Here is an 8,536-nt window from a genome sequence, read left to right on the forward strand (position 1 = left end):
GTTTAGGGTTACGATTGGACCTAGGGTTAGGGTTATGTTGAGGGCTAGGGTTAGAGATCCGGTTATGGTTAAGATTGGACCTAGGGTTAGGGTTATGTTGAGGTCTGGGGTTTGAGATCTGGTTCGGTTTCCCATTGGACCTAGGTTTAGGGTTATGTTGAGAGCTACGGTTACAGATCCGGTTCCGGTTCCGGTTGGACCTAGGGTTAGGGTTATGTTGAGGGCTAGGGTTAGAGATCCAGTTATGGTTACGATTGGACCTAGGGTTAGGGTTATGTTGAGGTCTAGGTTTAGAGATCCGGTTAGGTTTCCCATTGGACCTAGGGTTAGGGTTATGTTGAGGGCTAGGGTTACAGATCAGGTTAGGGTTCCGATTGGACCTAGGGTTAGGGTTATGTTGATGGCTAGGTTTAGAGATACAGTTAGGGTTGCGATTGGACCTAGGGTTAGGGTAATGTAGAGGGCTAGGGTTAGAGATCAGGTTAGGGTTCCGATTGGACCTAGGGTTAGGGTTATATTGAGGGCTAGGGTTAGAGATCCGGTTAGTTTTCCGATTGGACCTAGAGTTAAGGTTATGTTGAGGGCTAGGGTTAGAGATCCGGTTAGGGTTCCGATTGGACCTACGGTTAGGGTTATGTTGAGGGCTAGGGTTAGAGATCCGGTTAGGGTTCCGATTGGACCTAGGGTGAGGGTTATGTTGAGGGCTAGGGTAAGAGATCCGTTTAGGGTTCCCTTTGGACCTAGCGTTAGGGTTAGGTTAAGGGCTAGTGTTATAGATCCAGTTAGGGTTACGATTGGACCTAGGGTTAGGGTTATGTTGAGGGATAGGTTTAGAGATCCTTTTAGGGTTACGGTTGGACGTAGGGTTAGGGTTATGTTGAGGGCTAGGGTTAGAGATCCGGTTAGGGTTCCGAATGGACCTAGCTTTAGGCTTATGTTGAGGATTAGGGTTAGAGATCTGGGTAGGGTTCCTATTGAACCTAGGGTTAGGGTTATGTTGAGGGGTAGTGTTAGAGATCCGGTTAGGGTTACGATTGGACCTAGGGTTTGGGATATGTTGAGGGATAAGGTTAGAGATCCGTTTAGGGTTACGATTGGACCTAGGGTTAGGGTTATGTTGAGGGCTAGGGTTAGAGATCCGGTCAGGATTCCGATTGGACCTAGGGTTAGGGTTAGGGTTAGGTTGAGGGCTAGTGTTAGAGATCCAGTTAAGGTTACGATTGGAACTAGGGTTAGGGTTATGTTGAGGGATAGGGTTAGAGATCCTTTTAGGGTTACGATTGGACCTAGGGTTAGGGTTATGCTGAGGGCTAGGGTGAGAGATGCGGTTAGGTTTCCGATTGGACGTAGGGTTAGGGTTATATTGAGGGCTAGGGTTAGCGATCCGGTTATGGTTACGATTGGACCTAGGGTTAGGGTTATGTTGAGGGCTAGGGTTAGAGATCCGGTTAGGGTTCCGATTGTACCTAGGGTTAGGGTTATTTTAAGGGCTAGGGTTAGAGATCCGGTTAGGCTTACGATTGGACCTAGGGTTAGGATCATGTTCCGGGCTAGGGTTAGACATCCGGTTAGGGTTCCGATTGGACCTAGGTTTAGGGTTATGTTGAGAGCGAGGGTTAGAGTTTCGGTTAGGGTTCCGATTGGACCTAGGGTTAGGGTTATGTTGAGGGCGAGGGTTAGAGATCCGGTTATGGTTACGATTGGACCTAGGGTTCGGGTTATGTTGAGGGCTAGGGTTAGAGATCCGGTTAGGGTTCCGATTGGACCTCGGGTTAGGGTTATGTTGAGGGCTTGGGTTAGAGATCCGGTTATGGTTTCGATTGGACCTCGGGTTAGGGTTATGTTGAGGGCTTGGGTTAGAGATCCGGTTAGGGTTCCGATTGGACCTAGGGTTAGGGTTATGTTGAGGGCTAGGATTAGAGATCCGGTTAGGGTTTCGATTGGACCTAGGTTTAGGGTTATGTTGAGGGCTAGGGTTAGAGATCCGGGTAGGATTCCGAATGGACCTAGGGTTAGGGTTATGTTGAGGGCTAGGGTTAGAGATCCGGTTATGGTTCCGATTGGACCTAGGGTTAGGGTTATGTTGAGGGCTAGGGTTAGCGATCCGGTTAGTGTTACGAATGGACCTAGAGTTAGGGTTACGTTGAGGGCTAGGGTTAGCGATCCCGTTATGGTTCCGATTGGACCTAGGGTTAGGGTTATGTAGAGGGGTAGTGTTAGAGATCCCGTTAGGGTTACGATTGGACCTAGGGTTAGGGTTATGTTGAGGGATAGGGTTAGAGATCCTTTTAGGGTTACGATTGGACCTAGGGTTAGGGTTATGCTGAGGGCTAGGGTTAGAGATCCGGTTAGGTTTCCGATTGGACGTAGGGTTAGGGTTATATTGAAGGCTAGGGTTAGAGATCCGGTTATGGTTACGATTGGACCTAGGGTTAGGGTTATGTTGAGGGCTAGGGTTAGAGATCCGGTTAGGGTTCCGAATGGACATAGGGTTAGGCTTATGTTGAGGGCTAGGGTTAGAGATCCAGGTAGGGTTCCGATTGGACCTAGGGTTAGGGTTAGGTGTAGGGCTAGGGTTAGAGATCCGGGTAGGGTTCCGATTGGACCTAGGGTTAGGGTTATGTTGAGGGATAGGTTTAGAGATCCGGTTAGGGTTCCGAATGGACATAGGGTTAGGCTTATTTTGAGGGCTAGGGTTAGAGATCCGGTTAGGGTTCAGATTGGCCCTAGGGTTAAGGTTATGTGTAGGGCTAGGGTTAGAGATCCGGGTACAGTTCCGATTGGACCTAGGGTTAGGGTTATGTTGAGGGATAAGGTTAGAGATCCGTTTAGGGTTACGATTGGACCTACGGTTAGGGTTATGTTGAGGGCTAGGGTTAGAGATCCGGTTATGGTTAAGATTGGACCTAGGGTTAGGGTTATGTTGAGGTCTGGGGTTTGAGATCTGGTTCGGTTTCCCATTGGACCTAGGTTTAGGGTTATGTTGAGGGCTACGGTTACAGATCCGGTTCCGGTTCCGGTTGGACCTAGGGTTAGGGTTATGTTGAGGGCTAGGGTTAGAGATCCGGTTATGGTTACGATTGGACCTAGGGTTAGGGTTATGTTGAGGTCTAGGTTTAGAGATCCGGTTAGGTTTCCCATTGGACCTAGGGTTAGGGTTATGTTGAGGGCTAGGGTTACAGATCAGGTTAGGGTTCCGATTGGACCTAGGGTTAGGGTTATGTTGAGGGCTAGGTTTAGAGATACAGTTAGGGTTACGATTGGACCTAGGGTTAGGGTAATGTAGAGGGCTAGGGTTAGAGATCAGGTTAGGGTTCCGATTGGACCTAGGGTTAGGGTTATATTGAGGGCTAGGGTTAGAGATCCGGTTAGTTTTCCGATTGGACCTAGGGTTAAGGTTATGTTGAGGGCTAGGGTTAGAGATCCGGTTAGGGTTCCGATTGGACCTACGGTTAGGGTTATGTTGAGGGCTAGGGTTAGAGATCCGGTTATGGTTAAGATTGGACCTAGGGTTAGGGTTATGTTGAGGTCTGGGGTTTTAGATCTGGTTCGGTTTCCCATTGGACCTAGGTTTAGGGTTATGTTGAGGGCTACGGTTACAGATCCGGTTCCGGTTCCGGTTGGACCTAGGGTTAGGGTTATGTTGAGGGCTAGGTTTAGAGATCCGGTTATGGTTACGATTGGACCTAGGGTTAGGGTTATGTTGAGGTCTAGGTTTAGAGATCCGGTTAGGTTTCCCATTGGACCTAGGGTTAGGGTTATGTTGAGGGCTAGGGTTACAGATCAGGTTAGGGTTCCGATTGGACCTAGGGTTAGGGTTATGTTGATGGCTAGGTTTAGAGATACAGTTAGGGTTGCGATTGGACCTAGGGTTAGGGTAATGTAGAGGGGTAGGGTTAGAGATCAGGTTAGGGTTCCGATTGGACCTAGGGTTAGGGTTATATTGAGGGCTAGGGTTAGAGATCCGGTTAGTTTTCCGATTGTACCTAGAGTTAAGGTTATGTTGAGGGCTAGGGTTAGAGATCCGGTTAGGGTTCCGATTGGACCTACGGTTAGGGTTATGTTGAGGGCTAGGGTTAGAGATCCGGTTAGGGTTCCGATTGGACCTAGGGTGAGGGTTATGTTGAGGGCTAGGGTAAGAGATCCGGTTAGGGTTCCCTTTGGACCTAGCGTTAGGGTTAGGTTAAGGGCTACTGTTATAGATCCAGTTAGGGTTACGATTGGACCTAGGGTTAGGGTTATGTTGAGGGATAGGTTTAGAGATCCTTTTAGGGTTACGGTTGGACGTAGGGTTAGGGTTATGTTGAGGGCTAGGGTTAGAGATCCGGTTAGGGTTCCGAATGGACCTAGCTTTAGGCTTATGTTGAGGATTAGGGTTAGAGATCCGGGTAGGGTTCCTATTGAACCTAGGGTTAGGGTTATGTTGAGGGGTAGTGTTAGAGATCCAGTTAAGGTTACGATTGGACCTAGGGTTAGGGTTATGTTGAGGGATAGGGTTAGAGATCCTTTTAGGGTTACGATTGGACCTAGGGTTAGGGTTATGCTGAGGGCTAGGGTGAGAGATGCGGTTAGGTTTCCGATTGGACGTAGGGTTAGGGTTATATTGAGGGCTAGGGTTAGCGATCCTGTTATGGTTACGATTGGACCTAGGGTTAGGGTTATGTTGAGGGCTAGAGTTAGATATCCGGTTAGGGTTCCGATTGTACCTAGGGTTAGGGTTATTTTAAGGGCTAGGGTTAGAGATCCGGTTAGGCTTACGATTGGACCTAGGGTTAGGATCATGTTCCGGGCTAGGGTTAGACATCCGGTTAGGGTTCCGATTGGACCTAGGTTTAGGGTTATGTTGAGAGCGAGGGTTAGATTTTCGGTTAGGGTTCCGATTGGACCTAGGGTTAGGGTTATGTTGAGGGCGAGGGTTAGAGATCCGGTTATGGTTACGATTGGACCTAGGGTTCGGGTTATGTTGAGGGCTAGGGTTAGAGATCCGGTTAGGGTTCCGATGGACCTAGGTTTAGGGTTATGTTGAGGGCTAGGGTTAGACATCCGGTTAGGATTCCGAATGGACCTAGGGTTAGGGTTATGTTGAGGGCTAGGGTTAGAGATCCGGTTATGGTTCCGATTGGACCTAGGGTTAGGGTTATGTTGAGGGCTAGGGTTAGCGATCCGGTTAGTGTTACGAATGGACCTAGAGTTAGGGTTACGTTGAGGGGTAGGGTTAGCGATCCGGTTATGGTTCCGATTGGACCTAGGGTTAGGGTTATGTAGAGGGGTAGTGTTAGAGATCCCGTTAGGGTTACGATTGGACCTAGGGTTAGGGTTATGTTGAGGGCTAGGGTTAGAGATCCTTTTAGGGTTACGATTGGACCTAGGGTTAGGGTTATGCTGAGGGCTAGGGTTAGAGATCCGGTTAGGTTTCCGATTGGACTTAGGGTTAGGGTTATATTGAGGGCTAGGGTTAGAGATCCGGTTATGGTTACGATTGGACCTAGGGTTAGGGTTATGTTGAGGGCTAGGGTTAGAGATCCGGTTAGGGTTCCGAATGGACATAGGGTTAGGCTTATGTTGAGGGCTAGGGTTAGAGATCCAGGTAGGGTTCCGATTGGACCTAGGGTTAGGGTTAGGTGTAGGGCTAGGGTTAGAGATCCGGGTAGGGTTCCGATTGGACCTAGGGTTAGGGTTATGTTGAGGGATAGGTTTAGAGATCCGGTTAGGGTTCCGAATGGACATAGGGTTAGGCTTATTTTGAGGGCTAGGGTTAGAGATCCGGTTAGGGTTCAGATTGGCCCTAGGGTTAAGGTTATGTGTAGGGCTAGGGTTAGAGATCCGGGTACGGTTCCGATTGGACCTAGGGTTAGGGTTATGTTGAGGGCTAGGGTTAGAGATCCGGTTATGGTTAAGATTGGACCTAGGGTTAGGGTTATGTTGAGGTCTGGGGTTTGAGATCTGGTTCGGTTTCCCATTGGACCTAGGTTTAGGGTTATGTTGAGGGCTACGGTTACAGATCCGGTTCCGGTTCCGGTTGGACCTAGGGTTAGGGTTATGTTGAGGTCTAGGTTTAGAGATCCGGTTAGGTTTCCCATTGGACCTAGGGTTAGGGTTATGTTGAGGGCTAGGGTTACAGATCAGGTTAGGGTTCCGATTGGACCTAGGGTTAGGGTTATGTTGATGGCTAGGTTTAGAGATACAGTTAGGGTTCCGATTGGACCTAGGGTTAGGGTAATGTAGAGGGCTAGGTTTAGAGATCAGGTTAGGGTTCCGATTGGACCTAGGGTTAGGGTTATATTGAGGGCTAGGGTTAGAGATCCGGTTAGTTTTCCGATTGGACCTAAGGTTAAGGTTATGTTGAGGGCTAGGGTTAGAGATCCGGTTAGGGTTCCGATTGGACCTATGGTTAGGGTTATGTTGAGGGCTAGGGTTAGAGATCCGGTTAGGGTTCCGATTGGACCTAGGGTGAGGGTTATGTTGAGGGCTAGGGTAAGAGATCCGGTTAGTGTTCCCTTTGGACCTAGCGTTAGGGTTAGGTTAAGGGCTAGTGTTATAGATCCAGTTAGGGTTACAATTGGACCTAGGGTTAGGGTTATGTTGAGGGATAGGTTTAGAGATCCTTTTAGGGTTACGGTTGGACGTAGCGTTAGGGTTATGTTGAGGGCTAGGGTTAGAGATCCGGTTACGGTTCCGAATGGACCTAGCTTTAGGCTTATGTTGAGGATTAGGGTTAGAGATCCGGGTAGGGTTCCTATTGGACCTTGGGTTAGGGTTATGTTGAGGGGTAGTGTTAGAGATCCGGTTAGTGTTACGATTGGACCTAGGGTTAGGGATATGTTGAGGGATAAGGTTAGAGATCCGTTTAGGGTTACGATTGGACCTAGGGTTAGGGTTATGTTGAGGGCTAGGGTTAGAGATCCGGTTAGGGTTCCGAATGGACCTAGGGTTAGGCTTATGTTGAGGGCTAGGGTTAGAGATCCGGGTAGGGTTCCGATTGGACCTAGGGTTAGGGTTATGTGGAGGGCTAGGGTTAGAGATCCGGTTAGGGTTCCGAATGGACCTAGGGTTAGGCTGATGTTGAGGGCTAGGGTTAGAAATCCGGGTAGGGTTCCGATTTTACCTAGGGTTAAGGTTATGTGGAGGGCTAGGGTTAGAGATCCGGTTAGGGTTCCGATTGGACCTAGGGTTAGGGTTAGGTTGAGGGCTAGTGTTAGAGATCCAGTTAGGGTTACGATTGGATCTAGGGTTAGGGTTATTTTGAGGGATAGGTTTAGAGATCCTTTTAGGGTTACGATTGGACCTAGGGTTAGGGTTATGTTGAGGGCTAGGGTTAGAGATCCGGTTAGGTTAACGATTGGAAGTAGGGTTAGGGTTATATTGAGGGCTAGGGTTAGAGATCTGGTTATGGTTACGATTGGACCTAGGGTTACGGTTATGTTGCGGGCTAGGGTTAGAGATCCGGTTAGGGTTCCAAATGGACCTAGGGTTAGGCTTATGTTGAGGACTAGGGTTAGAGATCCGGGTAGGGTTCCTATTGGACCTAGGGTTAGGGTTATGTAGAGGGATAAGGTTAGAGATCCGTTTAGGGTTACGATTGGACCTAGGGTTAGGGATATGTTGAGGGATAAGGTTAGAGATCCGTTTAGGGTTACGATTGGACCTAGGGTTAGGGTTACGTTGAGGGCTAGGGTTACAGATCAGGTTAGGGTTCCGATTGGACCTAGGGTTAGGGTTATGTTGAGGGCTAGGGTTAGAGATCCGGTCAGGGTTCCGATTGGACCTAGGGTTAGGGTTAGGTTGAGGGCTAGTGTTGAGATCCAGTTAGGGTTACGATTGGACCTAGGGTTAGGGTTATGTTGAGGGATAGGGTTAGAGATCCTTTTAGGGTTACGATTGGACCTAGGGTTAGGGTTATGCTGAGGGCTAGGGTTAGAGATGCGGTTAGGTTTCCGATTGGACGTAGGGTTAGGGTTATATTGAGGGCTAGGGTTAGAGATCCGGTTATGGTTACGATTGGACCTAGGGTTAGGGTTATGTTGAGGGCTAGGGTTAGAGATCGGGTTAGGGTTCCGATTGTACCTAGGGTTAGGTTTATTTTAAGGGCTAGGGTTAGAGATCCGGTTAGGCTTACGATTGGACCTAGGGTTAGGATCATGTTCCGGGATAGGGTTAGACATCCGGTTAGGGTTCCGATTGGACGTAGGGTTAGGGTTATGTGGAGGGCTAGGGTTAGAGATCCGGTTAGGGTTCCGATTGGACCTAGGGTTAGGGTTATGTGTAGGGCTAGGGTTAGAGATCCGGGTAGGGTTCCGATTGGCCTACGGTTAGGGTTATGTTGAGGGATAGGTTTCGAGATCCGTTTAGGGTTACGATTGGACCTAGGGTTAGGGTTATGTTGAGGGCTAGGGTTAGAGATCCGGTTATTGTTAAGATTGGACCTAGGGTTAGGGTTATGTTGAGGTCTGGGGTTTGAGTTCTGGTTCGGTTTCAAATTGGACCTAGGGTTAGGGTTATGTTGAGGGCTAGGGTTAGAGATCCGGTTAGGATTACG

This window comes from Miniopterus natalensis, chromosome 8 (genome assembly GCF_054644295.1).
Source record: "Miniopterus natalensis isolate mMinNat1 chromosome 8, mMinNat1.hap1, whole genome shotgun sequence".
Taxonomy (NCBI): Eukaryota; Metazoa; Chordata; class Mammalia; order Chiroptera; family Miniopteridae; genus Miniopterus; species Miniopterus natalensis.